At 40.7% G+C, this 27,275-nt stretch overlaps 1 long non-coding RNA gene across 1 annotated transcript in view; it reads left to right on the forward strand.

Annotated features, from left to right (window-relative positions):
* LOC114012521 (uncharacterized) overlaps window positions 1-27,275 on the forward strand; it is a 451,341-nt gene that overhangs the window by 367,439 nt on the left and 56,627 nt on the right. The window lies entirely within an intron of this gene.

A 27,275-nucleotide genomic window follows, 5' to 3' on the forward strand; every position in this document is an offset into this window, starting at 1 on the left:
ATATTTTCCTTATTGGTTTTTAAATCTGTTGTTTTTCTGTGTTGTTGCATTAGGAGGAGAGGAAACTAGGAACATGCAATTGATCTTCTCTGTAACTTTCATTAACTCTCTCATGTCCCCTTTTTATTTCTCTTCAATAAACTAAGCAGCCCCAATCTTCACAGTGTTTTCTTCCGCCACTAATCATTTTTGTTGCCCCTTTCTATTTCAGCTTTATGGTTATTTTAGATGAGTTGAGTGTAGCTTTGTACAGCATTTCAGATAGGATACACCATCCACTTATTCGGTGACGTAGTATTTCAGTATTAATTTCTATCCTGATTTTTATACAGTCCAACAACACATTTACTTTTTTTGACTGCTGCTTCCAATTCTTTTGCTTTTTCATTGAGTTGTCCAAAGTGGCACATGTTTTCTCCTCCCTCTCTTTTTCCCGGGTGGTTCGTTAATTTACAACCTAGCCTTGTGCATGAGTTTTGAAAATTATTCATTCAAATATGCATTACCTTGCATTTATGAACAGTGAATTTCATCTGTCTTCATGCTGCGCATCTGTCTAGTTTTTCTAATCTTTTGTAATCATGAGTAACCTAAATATTTTTGTGCCCTGTGCAAATTTTGTCACCTTCCCCTCTCTTTTCCAGAACACTAATGAATATATTAAATAACACCAGTCCTAATACTGACTGCTGAAACACTTCATGGTGAGCCTTTTAGCAAGCTAGCAATCAACAATTTATCTCTACGCTTTTGTTTCTGTCTCTGGCTGCCTTTGTTTAACATACAGATTTATTTTCAAAGCATTGCTATTTCCAAGTGTTCTGCTGAAAGCCCTCCCACTGGGTGTGGGAACAAATGCCTAACTCTGACCTCAAATGTCCAGTGGTATTGAGCACTGATGCTCTAATACAGCATTCACAAATCTGTTAAGGCTACAAACAGGTCAGCTCTGGCACAGAGAAGTAGACTTGATTAGTTCCTGGAAACAGAGATGCAGGTACAGGCAGGTTTGATTCAGCCTTATCCATATCCCCCCCCAAAAAAGAGAGGCGAGAGAGATTGATGTATGTAGGTCTTTTTTTTTTTTTTTTACTCTCCTCTCCCCACCCCCCAATTTAAACCATGGATTTAAAAACAAAACTGGTACCTAGCCAGGGTAAGAGGATATATACCATGAAGCCCCTTGCAGTAAGACTGATGGTTTGCACTGAGGTTCCAGGAGCAAAAAAAAAAATAACCCAAATAACCCTGATCCCAGAACTGTTATCTGAGTTCACTTTAAGCTGGTTGGTTGCCACCTTTCACAAGAGACAGCTGACATACCTGTGGTGCTGCCTGCAGCTAATTGCAAAGTATTTGGTGCTGAAATATGCATCATATAGTGATTATTATTATCACCGTCACCTCCGTTTCATATTTGAATGTTGCTGGAACGTGGAAAACAATGGTCAGCCCCTGCTTTGTTCTTCTCACGTGGTTTTAATGGCCTGGGTTCAGTTCTGTTGATATACAGCACTTATTATAACTTTAGTGGGCTACAGTTTGTTCCAGTTATTGAAATTAATTCTCTTACAGCTCTTTTGTCAAATAGAGACATGTTCAGTTTGTAAATGGGAAATTGAGGAATGGGGGGATTTTGACTGCTTACAGAGGTGGCTTGTGGCAGGCAGAGCATCGGACTGAAACCTTCTCTGCCAACAGCTAGGGAGGACCTACTGTTTAGTTTTGGGCTGTTCATCCCGGGCTGAGCTATGTGACGTGGTGCTCTAACTGAATGTCATGTAAGTGCGGTTCAGCAGGAACTACAGCAGGGCTTTGGAGATTAATGTGCCGGGTCTGATGGGAGGAAGCAGAATGGGACGAGGGCATGGCAGCTTCCATTGCTCCCCTGCTGTTTGCAAGTCAGGTCCCCAGCCATCAACCCCTGTCTGCACTTGGTTCCCCGCATGGTCTCTGTTTCCTGCCCTTGCTCCATTGTGTGCTTGAGTGGTGGTTCATACCTTAAAGCTGTTATTTTCAAGTTTTAATAATATTTTGCAACTCATTTCCTGTTTCTTAGCTGACAGCCTTTCCAAAAGTAATCTTTGGCAGGTACTAATTTGGGTGATGACCACTTGATCTACATTTTTGGTGGGTAATTACTGAGTCATAAGTGAACAAATCTGATATCCCCTGACAGTCAGTAAGGCAAGCATTTTTACTACCCGCTCATTAGAGATTCACTGGTACTGAAATGCCCTGAATTTTGTTACTGCTCTCAGATGTAAAAAAAAAAAAAAAAAAAAATCTGTCTGTTGAGTACCAGAAGTTACTACTTATGTTTATTTTGTCACACTTACGTAGTCCAAAATACATCAGCTCTTTGAATAATAACTTGTTTTGAGGCTAGGTGCTTTGGTATAACGAAACTACCATGAGGTCAAAATTCCTATGGCTTGTGAAGCTGGATACAGTCCTGTGTCCTATGACAAATCTCTTCCACAGACATGTTGTTTTACAGTGATAAGTGAATCTCAGAAGATTTGGAGGTCTGATTTGGAAAAATGCTAATAAGTTTGCAAACTGATGCCGAGTTCCTAGAAACTACCAGAGCCAGATTCATTGGTATGCTCTGGCAGCTTTACATCACTCTGGTGATACAAAGCAGCTGCAAACGTAGTTGGGCTGGCCAGTTAAGCAGGGTTTATGGCTGCCTTATGTTGCCAGAATAGCCAGCGCACACCAGTGAGTCTTGCCCTCTGAATTGCTTGTGTACGTGAAATTGGGCTGGATGTCTCATGAGAAAAGGGGGCCATTCTAAGATTATCAGCACAGCTTGCTTCCTTGCATTACTTTGGCACTAGTTTCTGCTTCCCGTAAGACCCTGTGCAAAAGCGAGCAAAAAGAAAACATAATGTGGGAAGAAATAGCCAGACTTCTTTTCAAATGTCAGAGAGATTCAGATTTATTTTGAGTTTTAGAAGAAATGTGGGAAAGGGATATTTGCCAGATTCTTGGCCTCCCCATCTGGCTTCTATGAACTACCTTTTTATTCCCTCTTTCCCAATAAGTTTTCCCCAAATCATGGAGATCAAGTCCCCACAGCAGTTCCCCTGAGAACCAGCTTAAGTAGGTTGAGAATCTAAATAAAACCTGATCTTTGTTTTCGAACCAAGAAGCAGCTGGTATAGTGCCTAGTTTTTCCAGTTTGCTTCCAAAATATCTAAAGATATCCCAAGTTATTTTGAATGTGACAATGTACCTGAAGCAATACTTTTCCTGGAGCCCTCAAAAAAGCCTCTCTGCCTCCATCGTTTACATCTTATTCCTCAATGTGATCCCCTCCACGTTTGCAGATCATCATTCACTTAGACCTTTTCCTGACCACTCACGTGCACTCAGTCCATCCTTTTTGGCATCTCTTGGCACATGTCGTCAGTCTCAGCTGTGCTTGTAGTATCATCACTTTGGTGGCAACATTGAGGTATTGTCTTCGGTGTTTAGTATGTGGCTCTTCAGGTTTCTTTTGAGCCATATTGATTAAATACGTTCAGTCTTTTAATGTGGTTTAAATACATAGGGTGTGTTGTGCAATCCCTCCACAGAGAGGACAGAAAACCAGTCCCCAAGAATTCCATCAGAATTCATTAGGGTTTTGATGAATTGCAACTGCTAAGAAATTGCCTCCCAGGACTTGGAAATTAGTCAGTACCAAACAGTACAGATGTCAAATCACCTAAAGAGACTAAAACTGAAAAATACTGGCTGAGAGAATTGTCTGTACAGAAGTCTGGAGAAATGGTTTAAAAAGAAAAAGAGAAAGAAAAAGAAAATCCCTTCAAGAAGGGCTTGGACATCCCAGTGATACAGCTTTACTTTCTAGTACTTGTAAAGTGCTTTCTGAAAGGGTGTGTGCATAGAAAATTAGCAGGGAGAATATTGATTTTGGTTTCTGAATTTGATTTCAAGGTTTGGATTGATTCAGTCTAAATACATTGAGTTTGAAAGATATCCAACCATTTATTTCTAAGTGGCATTAAAAAAAAAATTACCCTACATTAATCTAGTGAATAGTATTGTAAGTGCCACAGTTTATGCTTATTACACTTATTGAACAGGTTCCAATAGCTTATATAGAATAAATGGTGGAAATAGGAAAAAACTCTTTTGAGTCTTCAAAACTGTATCAATCACTTCCTGCATCGAACATCATGTCAATGTGTGTGCTGTATCGGAGGAGAACCATGCACAAATCTATATCATTGGCAACATGATTATCTTTTTAATTGTGAAAACTATCTATGTATCCTTTATTTTCTGATAGAAACAAATATTGAAATATCATCATATGTGAAGAAGGGCAGGGGCATCATGTGGAAAGCCCAGTTTTAGTCATCATTGTAACAAGCAGTACTTAGAGACCCGGGAGCTAGCGGGATTGGACATGGATAATGGCTTTGCAAAACCAGCCAGTGCTGACTTTAAAGTGGAGTTTATTTGGCTGTGGACCCACTTCAGGAATGGGAATGCTTTCTGGTATAGCTGCCCTGACCATGATTCAGATAAACGTGGATATTTGCTGACAGTTCTGTGTGTTGCGTCAATAAAATGAACATACTTTCCAAGTTATGTGACGTATGCAAGTAAATACCTTAAAGTTGATTAGACTACCTATCTATAAAAGAGACAATAAAAGATTGGTATTATATTTTCTAAAACTACTATGGTTCATACTACTGCAGCTTCCCAAATTTAAAATCCAGATCCAGATTTTCTGCCATCAAAGGGTTTATCAGCAGTCTTGTCTATTTTTTGGTTTAGTCTGTTATTCTTAAGTTTGGAGGGTGTTTGGATGTGATATTATTTTGCTTTGATTTTTCCCCCAATAGACAGGAGCCACTGCCTATTTGCATTTGGGATTTTTGCTTTTGATCCTAAAATTGGATTTTCAACCCAAAATTCAAGATTAGATTTAAAACACTGATGTTGCCAATCACAAAAATAGTTGCCAAATGTAAAAGTGACCCAGAATTAAGGTTTGGATTCTGGCCACTGTAGAATTCCATGGGTTATTATATCTGCTTCAGATAGATCAGGAAACTGCTGTTGATGCAACAGGCTTATTTATATGGTCTTTTATGGGAAAAAAAAGAGGTATGAGAAATAAAAATGCGTAAAAGGGAAAACTAAGTGTGGAATGACAACAGCAAAAAACAATTATCTGTATGTACTTTGTGGACTAGAAGAGTTGTTCCCTCATTGATACTTGGGAGAAGCAAGTCAGTCTGGGTGTAGTAAAAATCATCCATCAGCAAAACCCCTGCTAAACACATCCTTTTTGCAGTTTGAAAGTTAGTGTTTTCTCACCATATTTTTACATGCTTCAGCACCTCTTGGTTAAGATAAGAGAGAGGAATATTCAAGTAATATGGTATTTCTGACACCCTGCCAGAATAAGAAAGTCCTCAAGACCTCACTCCTGAAAGGTTATCTAAAAAAAACCCCACTTTTTTGAGGTTCATTCAACTTGCATCATTGTTTAAATCTGATTAATGCTAGCAATAGTGAGTGTAAGAACTTAATCTCTTCTTGTCCTGTCTATAAATGTCTATACAATGCAAAGGGAGAAGGAATGTTTAAAATCCAGGGAAATATCAAGTGTAACTCTTCTGCCTTTATTTGGCACGGTACTATTTCAGTTTGTTTACTAAACCAAAGAGATGAAAGGTTTCTGGAACAATACATTCATATAACCTAGTCTCTAAAGTTGTACTGAGAAATTCTGTTTGTTTAGCCACCTGACATTTATCTTTACTAGAATAACTCTAAAACAACTTCCGCTGTTCTACCCTAAAAACCATAATTTCATTATGTTATCTTATCCCCCCCCGCCCCACGCCCACACACACTTTGTTCCCTTGTACAGTTGTCCAGGATTCAGGAAACCATTTAGCCACTCACTTGGTTCCACAGAAGTCAGAGAGACTCAAACCTCAAATGTGTGCTTAAGTGCCTGCTGAATTAGGGCCCTGATTTGCATCATAAATAGAATCACCATTGCTCTGGAGCAGTTGTAAGGCTCAACACTGGCAGTGTTTACTGCTGCTGTACCTCTTACAAACTTTGTTACTCTCACCCTTTGCTTCTGGCACAGGGCTGAAGAGGACAATCGGGCCACAGTAGGTACCTGCTTCTCCCTCCTGGAGCACATCCAGGGCTGAGCCCTTGCCGCACGCTGCCGCAGCACTGATGGCACTGCCTTACCTCCCTTCTGCTGGCCCACCCTCACAGGGAGGGTAGAAACCCTGCTGTACTGTGGCAGCTTTTCCTATGTTTAAACAAGTTACAAGAAGATTATTTGAAGGTAACAGCCAGGTTATGTAACCCGTAAAAGTACGAATGATTTACAAATATTTAACAAGGAAAAACTAATTATGCAACTCCTGTCACAGTGAGGGCAGGTTTAGAAATGGTATAATCAATATGGGAATGTTAGCTGTAATGCAGTCTGTCAGCTTTTTAACCAACCAAAAAACTTCAGCAAGTCTATAAACAGAATTGACCCTCTCTCTGCTGAATCCCGCTTGTGGCAGCAATATTTTTCTCTCATCATGTTCCCTATTAGCAGTTGTCTGTCATGGGATCTTGTAAAAACTCTATTAAAGAAACAGCTGTTCTGCAACTGAGAGAATTTGTCTCAGAGTATGTGAGCTAGAAAGTACCTATTGAACGCAGGTAGAATTTTAGCCAATTCCCACTAACTAAATCTGTTTTAGAGCCTGAGTGAGTCTTAGGTTCATGAGAACATGTCTTGTACTTCTAAGGCTAATGAAAAAACACACACACTTAAGGTGAAGAATGTTAAATGTTTTTCTAGATGAGGCTTACGTTTCACCTTGGTGTGATCGCTGGCTGCTAGTTATTATTGTTTTGGATATAAATTTATATCTGTATCTCTATATGTTTATATATAGTATATATTCTATAAAAAACTAATAGTTTCTAAAGGGGAGCTGATTTTCTCTGAAAGAGTCTGTCTGCTGTAGCTTGGTAGTGTTTGGTACTGTGGCTCCTGGATGCACAGAAGATGGAAGTTTGAACCCTTTTTGCCCAAGAGAAACTATTGAAATCTGACTACACCACATAGTGCAGGAAATTGTTTTCTTATGAGGTGCATATGTTTTAAAAAAAGCAACATTGCCATGTATTTTACATGGGTTATTAAATAACTGTATAAATTTAATGATTCAGATGTTTTGCATTATAACCTGGCATCTCAGGAGGCATGAAAATAGCACAGTAGGAAAATGTCATTGCATACTTCATAGGCAGAGCTGTTAACAAATGGAAATCCTTTTATAAGAGATCCATCTTTAGTCCCCTGCCTGTCTCAAACTTCCACTGGTCTTCTGATGTGAATAAACTGTGACTAACGTGCAGTAGGAACAAGGCTGTTGGAACTAGCAGAAATTTTTATTTACTTAGAAAAAAAAGATAAGTAAAAAAATATCTCCTCTGCAGTTTGCAATTATTAACAGTGCATGAAAATGGTACGAACCCTGTTTTGGCATTCACCTCAGAGAGCAGAGGGAGCAGATCACCATCATCTGATCTCTTGAAAAATGGATACTTTCTAACCTGGGAAGTTTAAGCACAGATCATCAATATTTCTGTACATAAAGCACTGGGTGGGTATTGCTTCCCTTGATTTGTTGTTTGTTAGACTAGTTTTGGTTGGTTACAGCATTATACATTGTAGTAACTTTATTTTATTGCCACTGTCACAACAAAGCAAAGCTGCTATTATGTTATAACAAACTAAAGCTACATTTCTAAAACATCACATCTACCCAAACTACAGTGCTATAACACCTAATTTACAGTTTATTCCAATCGCATGGACACAGGAAACATAAAATAATAAAAAAAAAAGGATTTCATTGGCTCATCTTAGCAGAAGTTCTTTCTGGTTTGGCTGTTCATCATGCAGGAAGGCAAGCAAAATATATTGTCCATAGTGGTTTTATATGGTAAGCGCACCAATACGCAATCTACATATTACTGCAGTACTGTCAGGCCAGTTTGTCAAGTACCTTGAGAGCCCCTGGCCAGAAGAATGCACACCCATAGGTCTGCTAAAGGCTTTTGTTAATGTGAACGAATAGATACATAGAGTATTAAAGTACTTCAGATAAACACTACTCTGTATGCCGCAAAGTATAGGACCAAGCTGTTGAGGCACTAAGATGAAAATAGGAGGCAGACCTGAGCTCAGCTGGGTTATTTGCTGAACCTAATCAAAGCAGCAGCTGAAGAAGTTTGTAGCTAAGTTCCCTTCATTTTCTTACTGTGGATCCCAGTGCAGCAAAGCAAGGATTCAGCTCACTGCTTAGAAACCCACGTATGCTTGAATGGTGTCAGAAGGCTCATTAATGGTGACTGTGGTTAGAACCATTTTGAGTTGGGGCCTGAGAAGTCAACTGCAGCATGGGCCCTGTGGGGGATGAAATGAGTGCTGTGAGTACATCTGGGAGATACTTTCAACTCTGGCCGCCTTCTTTTCTAGCTAAAAAGCATAGACATTACAACAAGAAACTCGTGGGAGCTGAAAGTGTTGAGGGGTTGTTCAGCTGGGATGTTAATGGTGAATCTTGGTCGTGGGTACAGCCACTACTATACCATTTTACTGTGGTCTTTCTCAATGTTCCTGCAGCTATGGTTTATCTTGCAGTCTTTGAAGCACTTTCACGAAGAAGAAAGGGGGCTTGTGGACAGTATGTTGAACATTGTAATGTGGTAACATTTTGGTCGATGTCTGGAAAAGCTGGCAACAGGAGCTTGACAAATAATTTGCAGTTAATAACTATTTTTTCTCTCTGCCCCCCCCCCCCCCCCCCCCCCTCCCTTCTGGCAGATAGTTCTGCAGACTCATAAATCTGCTGTAAATAACTCTTAAGAGCAGGAAGCACTACAGCATTTCTTGAAAAACTCAGAGTAGCAAAAGAATGTGACAAATTCAGTAGCTGAGCCATCAGGATACAGAGAGCAGGTATCAAGCTGTGCCATATGTACAGTCACGGTTGGCTTGGAAAGTCTCCTCTCGTAAAACCAAATTGTTCCACTAGGAAGTGAAGCCAGGAGCCTTTTGCCTACAAAATTAAATTGTTCTTTTTTTCCAAAACAATTGCATTTTTTTGTTTTGTTTAATGAAACACCAAGCAGAATCTCTTTTTTCTCCTCCAGCTCTATCTTTTTAGTCTTATTTCACCCCTCCCCAGACCTCCTTCCACCTTAGGGTGAATGGAAAATCTCATCTTCCTTTTAGGTTATTTATCTTTTCCTCTCCAGAACAGCGTCCTCTAATGCTCGCTGTCTTCCACCAGTACGAAGTCAGACAATTAAAGAGAAATGGAAGGGGGACTCAGAAGGAACTTGAGGACACTGCCTAACAGCGACCAGGTTGCTTAGAGTGTAACAGAGTTGAGTCCAGCTGAGCCTAGCTCTGGAAGAAATAGCTCAAACAGGCAAAAGAGGAGATCCTTCATTTTCGTGAGATAATGCATTTAGATTGATGACTAAACTAAAAAGCATCTAAGAAGATAGGCCTGCTTATTGTAAATGATCAAAATTGAAGAGTTATCCGTACATAAAACTCGCTTTCTCTTTATAAATCTGAATCTCTCTCTTAGAGCTTACAATGCCTGAAGATGGGTCATATTTTAATTTTCTCCTTCAACATCATTCTTCTGGGCATTACAGTCTTGCAAGTATGTGAAAGGCAGAATTGATAGTTAGGGTGTGGTGGCTTTGCTTGGTCTCAATGCGCTGTTTGGATTGATCAAAAATGGTGAGGATCCCATCACCTGCTATTGTAGGAGAACAACTGTTTTGCTGATGGCAAAATCTCATGCCCAGTCCTCTAAGGCTCCTGCTTATCAGGTGTCCTTCAGAAGGAATTGTGTCCAGCTACTGAAGCTACCAGCTTTAAGGACAACATGACAAGATTTTTCTTGGTTTTCTCCACAATTACGAAGTAAAGTTAGGTTGAATAGTATAATATAGTCATGAGCTTTCCTGTTTCACTCATGTAATGTCCATGATGATAATATTTTTCCTAGCATGCACTTTACTTTGAAGACTGTATGTGAAGCAGACTTGGTTTAGGTGTGTTCCTCATATGTTGCTGCACAGCAACATACACGTCAGTTAAACAGCTTCATTTCTGAGGCTTTTGGCAGCCAAGTATGCAAACCAGCCTTGAGACATATGGCCTTAGAATCACGGAAAAGATCAGTGCAGAATAAGGATCTTTAAAAATTCAACACTACTGTTTTCTGTTCTCAGTATAAGGGAGAAGCAGCAACATCTTAACAGCATGTGCCACTTGTCCTCAAATGCTAGGGACGACCACTGCAGCATACTCCCTGTACTCCTGGTGAAACTGCAGGTGTTTGACCAGACAACTACATCCTACTTTTACTGCTGGAGATCAGAGGGAGGGAATCTCTGGTTTTGATGTTGTTTTCTTCTCAGGTGTTTGCAGACCCTTCATGTTCAATCTGGTGTTAGACTGGGTGCACTGGAGAATATACTCAAGGGGGCAGCCCTTCACCACAGAAATATGCCAGTTGGGGACTGTTCTTTGAAGGGAGCAGGTTTGTGAAGGGGAAACTATCAGAGGTCAAAGTGGAAGATTATTCTCTCTATGGAAGTTGCTTAACATGAAGAAAGGAAGAAGGAAAATCAAGGCCACCCCCTCTAAAAGAATAGCCTAGGCAAGTGAAAACAAGGCACATAGGTATTTTGGTGGAAGTTGGGTTGATCTGATCTCACTATGTGAGGGTACAGGATGCCTTTCATAGACCAGAATGCTTTTTTCGTGCTCTAATATATTTAATAGTACTGGTAACTGAAGGTGAGTCACATGCAGAAGTAGAACCCAGTAAGAAATATTTTCCCTGAAGTAGCCTATGGTGAGGGACTTCTGACACACTGATCTGTGCAATTAACCAAATTCCCTGCCTGTGAATGCACTGTCTTCCTGTAAATGAGCAGCACTTCTTGTGTTCAGGCTTGCCCTACCCTTCACATGTGGTCAGTCAAATCAATTATTAGCAACCTCAAAATATGCTGCATTGAGATTTCTCTATCTATACATGCTAAGCAGAATATTCACAATGTCTTGTAACAGGCATAGAAATATTCATAAATGCTAAAAGTCATCATGCAGAATTTGCATACGTTACTGATAGAGTTGAAGCATGGCCTTCAATTATTTTTAACATATAAACTGATAGCCACAAAACCGCAAATTATTGTGGTCTTTCAGAGTGATACAATGCTTGCTTCTGTGATGCAAGAAAAAAAGCAAGGCAGTGATATAGACTGGTTTGTGCGGTAGGGTCTGTGCTCTGCCCCCAAAGGGACCTGGCAGGCGGTAGAATAGCATGCTGCTGTCCATCTTTCCAGCTTGGCAGTTCCCTTTGTTACTGTCATGATAATACTGCTCTTCATACAGTGTTGGCTCATTTGTGGTTTCAACACGCAAATCAAAGCCAAGCCATTTTCCACTGCCTTTCTCAGAAAACTCTTTAACCTCTCATATTTAATAATCAGCGTAAAGGTATGAAGATAAAATATGCAAGATGCTAATGGTACATTGCTGCTATTTAACAAGTGTCATGTATTTGTGAGTGTGCATGTGTGTAAGGCAGAAAGAAAGCACATGTATTTCTTGATTCTGCTTTGGCTTTGATGGTTTTGTGTCACCTCTTACATAAAGTAATAGCAAAGTGAACACAACACAGATTACATTCATCTATATCCCTGAAAGAATTGAAAAGAATTATTTATTTATTTTTCTATGTGTATGTGGTCACAACAAAATGACTAACAACACGTAGGGAATACTGAGTGTCTCGGGGAAAAAAAAAAAAAAAAGGAAAAAAAGTAATATATCTCCCAGTAAAAATGGGGGGCAGGGGGAAGACTGTAGGCAGGAAATAGACATCAATTTCTCTGACTACCACAATAGAAGCTAACACCCCGGATGCTATCTTTTGTTAAGAAGCATCAAATTGTTATGTTATGTAATTTAACAGCCTGATTGGCAAGGCAAATTTGAGCTAAAGTAAGGTGTGTGGACGGTTTGTCAGATTCCAGGGATAATCATTTGAAGCTAATCCTTTTACTTTTCACACAGTCGTCTTTACAGAAGTCTTTCCCTTCATGTTTGCATTATCTCAAATTGTTGGGTGACTATATGTATATTTTTTGCATGTATGTGATAAATGTAATTTATAATTAACCATCCGGATTAAGGCATCTTGGCAGGCAGAGGAATCTTCAGATGTTGTTAATTGTTTTCTGTAGGATGTGTTTCTTTTAAAGTTTTAGTAATCACCAATTGAAGCTGAAGAGCTTTTTTCATAGGATTGTTTTTGCAAGCCTACAAGTCCAATGAAATAGCTGAGCTTTTCAAATATTTTAATGGTGAAAGACACGATCATCCCAGTATACCACTTTTCAGAAGGCTGTGTTAATAGAAGGTGTTTAGAATACATAGAGTGACATACATGTTTGCTGTTATGTCAGATGTATAGGACAAGTTTATTAACAGAGATTACCTCTGAGCACTGCTGAAACACTAGCTCTTTTTTTAGGTGCTAAAATAGGAGCTGAGCTCTTTTTAAAATCTAGAGAAACCGAACACTTTTAAATGTGTCTGTGAGCTCATTTGGAAGTTTGGTCCGTAATGAGAAAGCAATGCTAGTAGCAATAATGTGGCACTTAATTAAAACCTTTTTGAATATAAAGTGTTATGAATTTTGATTCTTACAAAATCACAGAAAATGTACTCTTTATTATGGGACAGCATGTGACATCCACACATCAACGGACCTCTTGGAAAAAAATTTACAATTTCCAAAATAAATCACTGCTTAGCATAAGTAAAATCAGTGCTAGCCACCCAGCAATACTACACCAAAGTATCTAATATTATTTCATTTTGAAATGCAAAGCGGTTGTCTTAACATGGAATTTTTGTTCCCAAGGACCGGATGAATGTTGGTGGGTTTTTTTTACTCCTTAGATGAGAGAATCTGTTGTCCGTCTAGCTCTTCTTTCCTGAGCTCTTGCATATTGCATCTAGGTTGAAGTTAAGTGTTGAAGACTGAGAACACAGTGATTTATCAAATGTGATACATTTTCCTCTGGTGACAGAACACTTGCAACTTCCTTGGGAGAAATGGTGGGGGTTTTCATTCATTTCTGCTGTGAAATTGCTACTGTTGTTAAAATGTTTTCGTAAAAGAATGGTGGGAAGTAAAAAACAATTTATTTCTTAATTAGAAACGATGTCAATGCTTTTAGGTTTCACTCGGACATGAGATAGCCATGTATCCAGTGCTGTGTAGCTCGTGCAGTTGACTATTGTGCTGGAGAGCTCTCTCCTCCCCACGCTTTGGGTGAGTGTGCCATCTGCATTGCAAGAGTGTTTCAGAGTGCTTTTTGCTCTGCAGTAAAAGTCTTTGAAAGGAAAACATGTGTTATTAAGTAATATCACGATTATTAATATTGTCTGTTTGAACCACATTAGCATCTGCTTGGCAATCTCTAAATGCTGTTACTTTTCAACAGTGTCCTGTAACAAATTAAAGTGAAACTTAGATTTATACTTGATAGGATCCCAATTCAGGAGGGAGTTTCAGTCCTATTTTCATTATACCTTAGTGTATACCTTGCTGAAAAGTGTTAGTCATCCCCATTAGACAAATGTAGTTGGAATTGTTGCAGTTATATGCCACACATCAACACCTGCTTGTTTCCTTTCTTATTAAAAATGTGATATGCATGGAAATCTGGTCGCTTCTGAAAGGGCGAAAATAGGTATCAAAAGCAAATCAAAGATTTTGTAACAGAGCACTGGAGCATACCTTCCAACATATCACTTCATAAAGCAGATCTATAGAGGGTAGACCCTAGCATGTATTTTCAAATGAAGCCTCTTAGCATGTTGAGGCTGCTTTTTGTGACCTAATGGTGATTTTAAATGGGTAGATTTTACTGGAGAGGTTTTCTTGCACATGACCTTTAAAAGGGAAAAAGAACAATGTTAGCATTCAACCCAAACCCTGTAGTCTGTCACTTTGTATACCATATCATTACTAGTAAAATTTAAAGGAAAACTGCACCCATTTTGCTCAGCCCAGCAATATGAAAGTTCACAGGCTAAGAAGCACTTGTCACCATTTTTTAAATTACAATTGGCATTCCTGAGGAGGCGGCCATTTTACTGAAATATGATCTATCTATTCTATCTATCCATCTGACTGTCCCGCTCGTGTGTTTGAGAATGTCTATCACACACCCTAGTGCAGAAGTGCTATCTGAATTATAAAAACATATAATTGCCCAAAGATTATGTTCTTGCTTCACAGAGTGCAGCACAGGATGCAGAGGAAAACATGCATTTCCTCTCTTTTGGAAGAAACTGAGCTGTTACAGGGTGGATTTTGACTGTCTCATGAGCAGTTTGGTATGCTGGGGCTTTTTTCATGACTGTGCTTTCCTGTTTCTGAATGCCCCCTTTGGTTCAAATCTAGTAATTCCCTATCCTGTGTGGTTAAGTAAGCCGGTTTTCAGTTGGAAAGAAATCATAAACCAACACAATGATATTTGTGTGAGTATGAATGTGGTTTGAAACAGCAACCTTGTGAGCAGTTGGGTACCCTACTTTGTCTCGATGGCCTGCTAGCTTGGAGCAATGCTGTTGGCCATAAAGTTTTGAGGACAGACTTTTGGCTTCCCAGCTCCTACTTTTTTTACTTGTGTTGTAGTATGTATGGATTCTAAACAAAGCCAGGTGGTGTGCTGTTAAATATCACAAACTGAAAATAAAAGCCTGACCCTTCCGTGCAGAACTCACAGTCCAAGTGAACAAGTCAGAGAAGTAGTTTGCAAGGAAAGAGAACAGCATGTGTTACTAAATGACCAATGATTGGAAAATCTCATTGTTTTAAAGGTAGTGAAATGAATGACATGCAGTTAAAATAACACTGTGCTGCAAGAGTTGCCTAGCTTTAATGTGCTGTTCATGCCATTTCTAGTTGCTGAATGCTGCATGTTGACCCTCTGAAGTTTACTGTAGTTCAGCAAATTGCTAAAACGGGGCCAAGTGCATAGCTCACCATGACTAGGGCCATACCTGCTGGAAAGAGCTGTGACCTCTTGGACAGCTGACATGGAAGAAAGAATATTGGGCTGTGGATACCATTTGGAAACCCAAGAATAGCACCACCTTGGCATAAATCCAGGTAAGCCAGAGATGGGCTTTGGGCAGTTCTGCTATAAAGTGTGCTCATAAAAATGAAGGCCAGTGTCCACAGTCATGTATCGCTTCAAACTTCTCTAAGTGCTTTTAGGATTTTCACCTTTGGAAATTGGCTGAATCATGGAAAGCAAAGTGATGTATTATCAAGCCGGTGTTGAGGCACTGATTGTTGGGTTTGACATCATTTGCAATTCTGGCATTGAGGAAGCTTAGTGTAGAGGATGGGGTATATGAGTTCATCACTTGTTTGAATATTGTTTTAAAGATCTATGCAAATTATATGTAATTAGCTAGTACTTCATCTGTACCGAGTTGCACTAACACCATTAAAGACGGTGAATGTTGACTGTTTCTTGTTGCTGAGGTTCTTGTCCTAATATGTTTCCTTTCATGGGCTGCACCTTCACAAAGCCAGCGGGGCACCAGCTTCTGTCTTTGATCTAATGCAGGTATTTTCCAAAAGAGGCATACTTCTGTCGCTAGACTTAAGAGATCTTGATCATAATTAAATATATCAAATAGTACATTCAACTAAGATTTTCAGGCAGCTTCCTGTACAAACTTTTAGATTGTTGAGCTGAGCAAAACTGGTACCGTTTTTCTTTAAAGAAAATATTTTGCTCCCGAAAACATGAATTCTTTGGAATAATAGGTAAACTGTCCTGTTGTTCATAAACATCTTATTTATGCATCTTCACTGTTGTGATAAATTAACTGGGTTTGTTTTATATTTCCCTACAGTTTACTTTAAATAATCCTTCACAGTCTTTCACCACAAGACCACATAAGATTCCTTTTTTAATACCCAGAATGCTGAAATAGCATTTTGAGCACAGACTGTAATGCATAACAAGTGTATAATTTCTTATTGGGAATGCTGTGCAAAAACTTGTTTTCCTATCAGCTAGTCTAAATTTTTTGCTTAATTCACTAGAACCCCTGTGTATCTACAGGGGTAATTTATAATTAGAGCTGCAGCAAGCAGTACGCTGGAGAGGCATACGTTCATGGACAAGCCTGTTAGGCTGTGCTCCAGATCTGAGCCCCTACACGCCTCCATTTGGCCAACAGCCTTCAAGATGGGCTTACAGTTTAAGGAGGAACTTTTCTTGACTAATTTGGAAAAAAAAGTAGCAAGCCTGTGGAACCCTTTGCAAATGAGCTAGGAGATGGGTGTGCAGGCTTCTGCGTGTGTGTGTTTGAAATTATCCATCTGTATTAACCAGGGTTCTGGGCAGTTTGGTGCAGGAGGTGGTGTCTTATTCTGCTAAGCATCATGCACATTTATGGCACTATATAAATAATAGTAATGCAGCAATAATCTAAGTCATTCCATCAAGGTCTCACACTCCAAAGATTACCCCCATGATTCTGATTTTTAAGAGCATCACATTGAAGAGGAAAGGAGGGAAAGGAGGAAATAAGAAGCCAGATTCTGCATTTGTGACTGATTCAGCAGCTGAGGGCGAGCGTGGCTTTGCACACTACCAAAACTTCTGCATGTTCCCAAAAGAGTCTCCTGATGTTGCTTATTATTTTTTCTTGTATATGTTTCTACCACAAAAACCACAGAAGAGGAAGAGTGGTAGTGCAAGGGAGGAGAGAGCAAAATTAAAGAGATGAGGCATGCGAATAACGTAATTTTGTTACTGCTGAACAAATAAGAGACTTTTGTATTTCCATTCTAAGTACCACAATCTGCTGAAATTTTTGGGAAGATTTTCAGTGATTTTGGATCAGGCCAGCAGCTGTTAAATCGTCAGACAATGCTACACAATTCTTTCCACTGGTTACTTCCAAGGCAGAAGTTGCCACTGTTGCTGCTATTTGTTTAAAACTAAGGCACATCCTACAGATGTGATACTTTCAGTCATCCTTTTTTTGCCTTCCATTTAATTTTTTTTCTCCCCCCGCTGCCTGCCACACCCCACACCCCCATCCCCCCAAGTCTCCAGCCTACAAATGTGTGCACAAGATTTCTGCATTACATCCTACAGCTTTGGCTTACAAGCTTTACAGGCTTTCACAAGCAGAAGAAAATCTTTGTTGTTGGAATAGCTGTTTCCCTAACTCACCTTGTCTTCCCTATGTCCTTAATTTCTCCAGGAGTTTCAAATATCCTTTATGTATTTTCGTGATAGGTATGGAATCATGTCTATTCTGTATAGCGTGTTTCTGCTTCTTCCAAACATTGAATTATTGGCAGGCTAAACTATCAAATGGGAACTATATGTGCTTATTTAAATGCTTTACAGAATTGCAGCATTTTGACTATAAGAATTGTTGTCTTCTCTTTAATGTGTAGTTTATGTTTGACTCAATACATAGGCTTAGCTTAAAAGGCTGTGTATGTATTAAAGGGGAAAGCCTCGGAGCCTCAGGATTCTTAATATGGTCCAATTTTGATTCAGGAGACTCAGACTGTATCCCCCAGTGCTCTTTATTCACCATCAAAAGTAATTGTTATATTTGCAAGTGGCAACAAGAAAAAAAAAAGTTCGATTCAAAATAATTGGGTGAGGTGCTTTTCAGGAGAATTAAGGTAACAAGAACTGCTAAACTTATTGCACTTAAAAACACAAATAAGAGTGTTGGACAGAAGTTGTCAGTAGGTGGTCTCTTAATATCTCACCAGTTTTGAAGTTATGAAAAGGAGCAAGACTTTTTGAAATCTAGAAAAGAAAGAAAGAAAAGCTAGAAACCGAGTGAAAGAGCAGAGTCGCAGCACCGGTGACCCGAGAAACCTCATTGCTCCACTTATACTGGCACAATGTCATGTTCTCAGCCACTCCATCACCAGCAAGGGGAAAAAAAAAAGCTTTTCCTTTCCTTTTAGTCAAAGGCAGTGGGTAAGCAGAGCACGCGGTTCAGAGGGTCATTAAAAAGCATCAAAGGAGGCAGCCTCATGATGGTAATAAGACGGCTGCAAGGAAATAAAGTGGGCATTGATCTGCACTATCGAGTGTGACATTTTAACCGAAGCTAAAAGCCAAGAGCAGATCTAGCCCTCTTATTCATCTGCCTGCCTGTTTTAGTAAATTGTCTTTTTTTTTCCTCCAACCAGTGGCCTCAGAGGTCACTTCATATTAGCTGGCTTGTTAATACCGAGGCAATCAATACTTAATCAACAAGTAATGGGATTTTGCAGTCATCCTGTATGATCTTTCAATAAAGCCCCGAATCTATCTCAGCCCATTCAGAGCCTGACTAAAGGTGCACGATTGCTGCAGAGCAGGGATTTGATGGTCTGATGCTCTTAGGCTGATCTGCATCTGATTAAGACACCATGCAGCCACTGTCCTTCACCCTTTTGTTCCTTTATCCCCGTATAATGTAGCATGGCACAGAAATTCGTCATCTTAGCTTTTAGATGCAACAGCAAAGGAATTAATATTTCCTTAGCGCGTGATGATCCAGCCTCTTGGTCATGATATGCAACCAAAAAAAAAACAGCAAAGGGGGAGTGAAATTACAGGAGAGACAGTGACAGGTTTCATGTATTGCCTTAGAAAACACAGTTATAATGAATGGGTCCAAAACAGCCTTTTCGTCTCTAGCCTCTCTACCCTCCTTACTGAGAAAGAAGATGTGCTAATGTAACAGCCATAGTCACTGGACATGGCTATATAAGAACAGGCATTACAAATGATTCACTGGGTCAGTAAAAAGGAACAAAAGCCAAAATTACAGGTTTCTCAAAACATCCATCTCTTTTCAGACTGTCAAGTACATGGTTGGCAAGGCTTGAGAGTAGCACTGTTTCAGGCTAATTGTTTTACCCACATTGATGAAACTTCCCTTCTTGAGCCATCCTTACCAGATAGTCTGTTTGGGCTAATACCATCCAACTAAGGAATCCTAGAAAGCAGCCCACAATTTCTGCTTTCCAAAACTAGCAAGAAAGGCTAGGAAAAAGAACAGTCCACATAAATGTTAAGGATCTGTGGCAATCTTCACCAGGTATTTCCTGCCTGTTGGACTTTAAAGAAACATTTCTTGAGGAAAGATTTGTCTTTATAAAGCAGCCACAAAGGCCATTGATGTAGTGATTGACATGATTATCATGATAAATAGAACATATATTTTTACAATCTTTTATATGTGTTCCATGCACAGGTGTACATGCCTATAGCATCTCTGGACTTAGAGGTCTGTGCCACATTGAGTGATTTTGTACACATGACAATAAGTTATCTGTGGGTCTGTTCAAAGAAAGGCTGTGTTCTTCTCACTGGACTTCTGGGTCTATAGAAAGACTGAGATGTGGCACCCCTTTGAAATCTTGCTGCTCTCCACAGCATCCACATTTTTTCTGATTAAGACCATGTATGGCCACATCATGCTAACACCTAGCATGTCTGATGGTCTACTTGGGGGACATGTAAGGGGAGTTAATAGTTAGTTGGGAAAAAGAAAAGCAAAATATAATTATATGAACAAAGACAAGAGAACAAGCCAGTAAAATAGCAATAAGGGAATAGGAAAAAAGATGACTGCTGACATAAAACATGGAGATCAAACTAATGCATCTTGAAGGGTTAATCTGCTCCTTCAATGGCAGGAGTGATGAGTGGCTGCTGATAGCAAGGCCTGTACTGGGAAGGATTGTCATTGTGTGTAGAATATGAACCTGGTATTTGTGCCTTTTTGTTCAGTCCCATTATTGGCAGAAGGGAAATACGCAGTATGCATGTGTATGAAAACACGCTTTTCTGAGTCACTTTGTGTTTTATTTTTGTGGATATGTACTTCTGGAAACTGAGCCTGTGTTTCCCATTTTCCACCCTCCTCAGGGGCTGGGGAGTTCACGCAGCTTCAAGCAATGGCCTTTCTTTCAATTCAGGGTTGCCATTTTCTCCCATCCTGTTGAATTTGTTTCACCCCATACTACATGTCCACGCAGTGTGCCTGTGCATGCAGCACTGGCAGTGTGGGCAGCAGGAGGGGGATGGGGATGGGGATGTGTCCTGCCTGTCCCATTGAACAAGGCACAGGAGGGAGGTGCATCAGATGTGAGACGTCCTAGGCACCTTTGTGGCAGGCTGCAAATGCCACCCCTGGAGCTTAAGTGCATGCTGGTTCGTATCCCAGGTGGCCACTGCAGAGAGGATGGATACACAGCAGCTCAGACACAGCCTACTCCCATTAGATATATTGAGAAGATATATTTCAATTACCCCTGGAGTGTTTTGGTTGGCACTGCTGGTGAAACTAGCCCACAGATTCACATCCTTTCTTCTAATACGGATGGCAGAAGAGGATTCTTTTATTTTGGTGTGGAGGCACACAAGGGTATGGATGACAGCTTTGTTTTCCATGAGTTCCCCTTGGGCACTGTGAGTGGCTGGGACCCTCGTGGAGGCAGGCAGGGTGGAAAGAGCAATTTGCTCCAGCAGGTTCAGCTGTGGGGATTGCTGTGGGTGGGTAGTGGGTGTGCTACCCATGCAGAAGGTGCAGGGAGTGCTTCACACGGTGGGTTCATTTTCCTTCAGACACCAAGTGTGTTTGCTGTGGCCACAGTCCCCTTTGGACAGACTATTTTGCTGTGGGTATATGCCATAAGTGATCTGTCTGTGCCTGACAGCTGAGTGCTGTGGTTGTTCCCATTTAAGTAAGCACTGAAAACAGGAGGAGACCATTTTATACACAAAAGCTGGGATCAACTTGGGCCAGTACGTGAACAGTGACTGAGTGGTGCTGGGCAAAAATCAGGATTGGCTCACACATCAGTCCAGTCCTTTAATCAGAATGAATTGAACTCTAATCTACTTCTTGGCAATGAAGAAATAGGCAGTCTTGGATATGGATGCTGTTCTGTTTCATGGATATATGTGTTTGTGCAGAGTATGGGGGCGTGGGTTAAAATTAGAGCTGTGTGAGCCCTGTAGGGTTCCATTCATGATGAGGTTTGCAAACTAATCCGTGTTGCTTGATTTACAGGGTTTGGAAACAAACCAAGCCTTGTAGATTTGTTTGAAGGGTTTTGTGTGATGTGTGGATAGGAGCTTCATCTGTACTTGCTCGCTTGCAGTTTCCATGAGCTAACTTTCCCTAGATAAGGCAGGAAGATCTTAGGGTTTCATGGTGAATAGGTGCATAAAAGGAAGCCAACACTTTTGGCTTCACTGGTTGTCCTAACAAATGCTGAGTTTCATGAGTTCTGTTTCCTCTTTAAGGAGCTGGCCTCCAGGTAACGGTTTACTTGTTCTTCTCCAGTGTTAGCATTGCTTCTCTTCTTCTTGGCTGGGTCTTAGGTCACGTATTCATTCTCACCTCCTTAAAACATCACTAGAGAGACCCTAAGAAACTTTTAAGTCTCTTGTTCTCTGATCCCTGTCAAAGAACTGGGAAGACAATTGGTGTATTGCTTCTACTGAAGGTTCTGTTTCATAGCATTTATGTTAATTGGAGCTAATAATGACTTTGAAAGGTACAGTGGGATATGTCTCATGTTCTGATGGCAGAACGGGGAACTACTTTGGAATGGCTTATATAGCAATGGGAGAACTGGTCAAGGACCAACTGAATGATTAAATATAACAAATATCAGCTACCAGCAATTCATGTTGATTTGTAACATTTATTGAGAACTGTGAAAATTCTAGCTGTAACACTTATTTTGGCCGACTTTATATATAGCTCCTGGAATCACTCTTTCCCTTGTATGGGAAGATAAACCTGGTAGTTCTTAAAAGGTTATGATAAAGCCAAGAATATCTTTATTTGGCTAAATCTCAAACCTTCAAATCCCATGCAGTGCCATGTTGTCATTAATTTCAGAGAGAGGCAGGCACTTCTTTTTAAAAATTGGAGACTTTTTCATAGAGCATCTGCTCAGGATTTGAAGCAGTAGCTGAGCAGTCTTGAGTGCAGTGTCTTCAGGGGCTAAAATATCCCTTTCTAGAAGATGGCAATCAGCTAACCCTTGCACATATCTCTCTTCTGTGCTGTAGCTATCTGCTGCCAGAATCAATAGTAGCAGTAATGACCAAGCACATGGATGACACACCTAACAGTGAGACTTACGTGTCAGTGAGCTGGGGCGGGCTGGGGGAGCTGGCAAGTTACACCTTAGGCATGAAAAAAGCTGGAAATTAAAGAAGAGAAGAGGACAAGTAAAGTGTGCTGCCTCAATAGATGCCTGCCAAGGACAGGTCTGCTTCAAGTTCTATGTTGCTGTGGCCAATGCATCGCTGGTCCTGCTGCAATCCTGATTTGTCCTGCTGCAGAGGTACAAAAGTTACCCCAGGTAGTCCTGAGCTGAGGGGAACCCATGCTGTCCTCCACCAGCTGAACCTGTGCTGCTCGGGTATTGCTGTGGGCACCCTCAGGCTGAGGGGAGCTGCCATGTTCTTCCACAGCCTTCTCCCCGTGGCTTAACCCCTGCCTATGGCTGTGGGAGGAAGCTGAATGTATTGCTAAGAGTGTGGTGGTGGGGCCTTAAAGAAAAAAAGAAAAAAAAAGTTGCTGTTTTTAGAGTTGTCATTGTTCACCAGTTCTGCATCATCAGTGAGTTTTGGGCTGAATGTCTCCTTTCTGTTGGGCAGGCAGCTTAATTGGCCATACTTGAGTGTTGCAGGTTTAACTCAGAGGATTAGCAATTGCTCTGGACAGTGTTGCTGTTAGCAGGGGAGTTTGAACTCTGAATGAGAAAGATCAACGAAGTGTCTCATATGCATTTTGTAAGTGATGACAGACTCCAGCAAGTTACCAGGAGGCTATATTAGGTAGAAATGTTACATGTAGCTTGGAATGGGATAAGGGGAAAAGTGGAGATAGGGAAGAATATGTGACTATTTTTGTCCATCAGCCAGATACCTATTGGTCAGTTTGTTACAGAGGTTGCCTGGAAAGGTCAGCAGCTCAGCGAGCTGTGCTGCAAAACATGCCTGGGCTAAACAGAAATATTCATTCCTGCATAAGCCAGGCAATCTCACAACTTCCAACTGTTAGCTGCAGCGTGGACAATGACTATCCTATTCTTGTGTTACGGACATGTTGGTACTAGTCGGTTATGACACCTTTTATCAGTTCTGGAAAACGGCCTGGTTTTCTGCAGTGTATCATTTCTTTTCTGCTGAGTTTTGGTAGGGTGTGCTTCAGTTCAAGCTGTGTGCCTTGCACATAAGGCAAGCTACTGGAGTCTGCTCGCAGGCTGACCCCTTTGCACTGAGACAGGACAGTGGCAGTGCGACCTGCATTACTCAAATTCCAGCCTTCACAGAGCTGTCATCAGCATGCCTGGAAAATTAATGTCATTATGCTGTCGCTTGAGGCTTGGCATGGCTGCTTCTTGCCTGCCTGGGAGAGGAAGCCACAGTGGAGTGAATATTGTGGCTTACTGCTGTAAGGAAGGGACAAGCACTGCTGAGAAAGGGACATGCACTGCTGAGAGCTCATGGGATATCTGTCTTCATGAGTTTTGCAAATGGAAGTCTACCCTCTCTGTTTAGTAATGTAAGCTTTTGCGTATTTGCAGCACTACCTTTCAGTGATTACTGGAATCTGTGCTAACTGGGGACTGATTTGACTGCTGTTATTCAATGTGGTGTTGTGACACTTTCTGATTTCCACAGGGCGTTATCTTGAACAAGAAGGGTAAGGGTGCAACAGCTTTTCTCCCTTCTTAATTTAAATGCATTTCTTCCACTGTCCTCCCCTGCACCGTTTTTTGTTTTTTTTGTAGGGCTTCTTGACGTGAAACAAACTCATACTGTTAAAGCCAGTGAATGGAGTTGTGAGTATATTTCTTGTCCTTGACAGCAGTGGCACTCAGCAAACTGAATAACTGTTTATCTATGCAAGGGTACTGAACATCCTCACATCAGCCTTTCAAGTAACTTTGGGAGAGGAGTTTAATTTGCAGATAGCTGGAAAAGCTGTAGAAGAACCAACAAGCAGGAGAGGAGGGAAGGGGACATCATTGCCTCTTTTTGCTCCATTGCACCAAGCCAGCCCACTGCTGCCTTGCCTACCCTAAAAATACTGTGATGAGCCACAGCAGAACCTCCTTCCTCTGAAATAAGAACCAAATAATAAGAGACACTTGTGGGGTAGCATGATCTCTCTTAGATCAGCCCCACAGTGTGATCCCTGCCCAGTGCTGGAAGTTGGCTCTCTGAACATGTCTTCTACCCACCCATTCCCAGATGTCAAGCAAGTGGTGTCTTAACTTAAATCTCAATATTTCTCCCCAGAGTGGCTGTGAGATTTTAAATGATGCAACTTATTTTCACTTTTCTTCCTCTTTTACCTGCTTTGGTTTAAGCTGGTAGTGGGAGCACTGAAGTGCTGAGAGAACAGTTTGTGGCTTTCACAGCAAGCCTCATCCTACAAAATCAGCAAGTAACAGAAATCTTGCCTGACAGTGAGTTTTCAGGGCAAGGACAAGCATCCGGTAATGATCAAAACTTCAAAATGGCAATATCTCCTAGCCAGGCACCCCCTGTGCGATAAAGCAGCTCAGAAGTCTGTACAAAAGCTGTAGGATGTTATTATCACCACATAATAACTGTACATGACATTAACCAACAAACGTCCTCTCTGTTACTTGTTGCATTGTTTATTCATTTGCGTTATGAATATCCAGATCAATAAGACCAGACTCCTAACTCTTCATCTTCCTTTCAAGTATCAATATATAAAATCCTGTTCCATATAAATGTGAGTTAAATAATGTGGACTAAATAAGGAGAAGAGACCGAGTTGCACTGAAAAATAAATGAGAAGATAGGTATTGCTCTTTTATTTGTTGCACATACATGCAACCCTGCACTGTAAAGGCACGCTACCCAGCAAGTTGTTTCTTTGGCTTTAGCAATGTGGCAACTGCACACAGAAGTAACAAAACAACTGACATGGTGCACTGACCTCTGTTAAATGGTTATTTATTTGACTATTTCTGCTAATATCCCAGTAAGTCCTAAGTACAGATTGCTCGCTCTCTCTCCTTTTTGTAAAAAAAAAAATAATAATAATAAAAAATTGCTAGCCATCCAGGACTCACTGAAGGCAAAAAATAATCACCTCCTCAATAAACAAGACAAGAGACCAATGTTAGAGGGGAAAGCTCTGCAGGGGGAGTGGATGGGGTGCTGCCTGGAGCAAATCCAGGTGCATTCTCTGAGGGACACGGGGACCTCCCAGCAGAATAGGAAAAGACAGTGTTTCAGTGCCAGGAGCAGAGCTGGCCTGGCAGCGCTGCAGAGCTGTCCAGCTCTGGAAGCTCAGGTGTCTCCAGGCATGCACGTGGCGGCTCTTGTTAACTCACTGCAATGACATCCTGTGCCTTTCACACTTGATTTTTGCTCTCAGAAAAAAAAAAGCACTTCAATATTCAGGGCAAAGCCATGCTCATTTGTAAGTGGGTCTGTGAAAAAATAACGCCTTTTTTACATGCAGCTCCACCTCGTTGCTTTGGTGACTGAGGAAACCGTGTAGCATCTCTTTAACTTCTCTACCTACAGGTCCTTTCTTAGGGTCCTGTTTTATTTTAAGTAACTCCTGCTTGAGCATCTCTTTGTTGTAATGTCTGTAGAACCACTTAATGTTTGCATTGGAAGTCCTTTACTCCAAGAGAGCTTTTGATCAATTACATATCAGGAGCTACTGTTCTTGGCCTGGGATAGCTGAGAAATGTGGAAGGGGCTGAACAGAGCGTCTGTGTTTACGTTCCAGGGAAGAGGCCCATCTTGACTTGCTCTGCCTTGTGCCTTGCTCTTTAGAGGTCCACTTGCAAAATGACAGCTTTCTTTCACAATGACAATTACTTCTGAAACAAGCAGTCATGCTTAGCAGTCACTGTGTTATTGCCAATATTTACCTTGCTTTATTACATTACTGTAAACTTTGGTTGGCTATCAGAGCCAGTCAATGACTCTGACAATTTGGAATCTGAAGGGCTCTTATGAAATTAAACACCGCCTTTGCGTGCCATCTGAGCCTCTGGATGGGCAAGTGAAAATAAATGTTCAAAAGGTTGTACTTTATATAGCCACGGACTTGACCTCTAAGTGCCTTAAAAGGGCTCACATACTTAAAGGTGCATTACCAGGCCTTACACTAATTCACTGTGATAGCTAAAGTGCTTTGTGTATACCACAAGAGACCAGAAGCCCTTGAGGATCCTTCAGAGCAGTGCATGTGGGCAGTTAACATTATTCAGCTTGAATTTTGTATTTGCAGCCAGTCATGAGTGAAAGTAGGGGTAGACAATTTGCATATTGTTTTGGTGTAAAGCTAGAGAAACGGTTCCATATGTGTAAGTCATGTAACTTCATCCTGTGTATTTCTTAGACGCCTGGAAAACCCTAAATACGATGAGGCCCTTACTTTTTCTTCTCTTATTTTTTCTTTTCTTCTTTTCCCCACTGAGAATTTCTTGGGAGCATTCATCCCTTCCTCTCTTTAAGTTTGCTGGTCTAAGCAGGAATACTTGAGACTGATTTTAATTCTTAACTAGATGGACATGATTTATTAATTCACATTTGAAATAACAATTGCAGTCGGAAGGAATCAGCTGAAAGCCTTAATTACATTGCAAAATATGCTTCAGTGTAGCATGGCCCCATCCAGCTTTCAGAATGCATAATTATCATCATTTTTTAATTTTTATATTTGAAAAATTGTGATGGAGACCAGACTTTTCTGGCTACTCGCACTGCTTCAAAGCAATGCCTAAATCAGAAGTGAGTCTTTAAATAGATCATTTTCTTGCTTGTTAGTGCCCAACCACATATGTACACTTACTGTGCAGGCTTTGGCCTCAGTGTTTTGAGTATTATTTTTACATCTGAGCCAACTAGCAGTTTCTGTGCCCAATTCCAAGGAAAAAAAGATGTTAAACTGTGAATGCACACTGGCATGTGAGCTGAGATTAGGTAATTTGGGATCACTCCATAGAAATCACATATGGGCTTTGGAGACTGGGAATTCATTCCTGTTCAAGCAGTGACCAAATGGG

This window comes from Falco peregrinus, chromosome 11 (genome assembly GCF_023634155.1).
Source record: "Falco peregrinus isolate bFalPer1 chromosome 11, bFalPer1.pri, whole genome shotgun sequence".
NCBI lineage: Eukaryota > Metazoa > Chordata > Aves > Falconiformes > Falconidae > Falco > Falco peregrinus.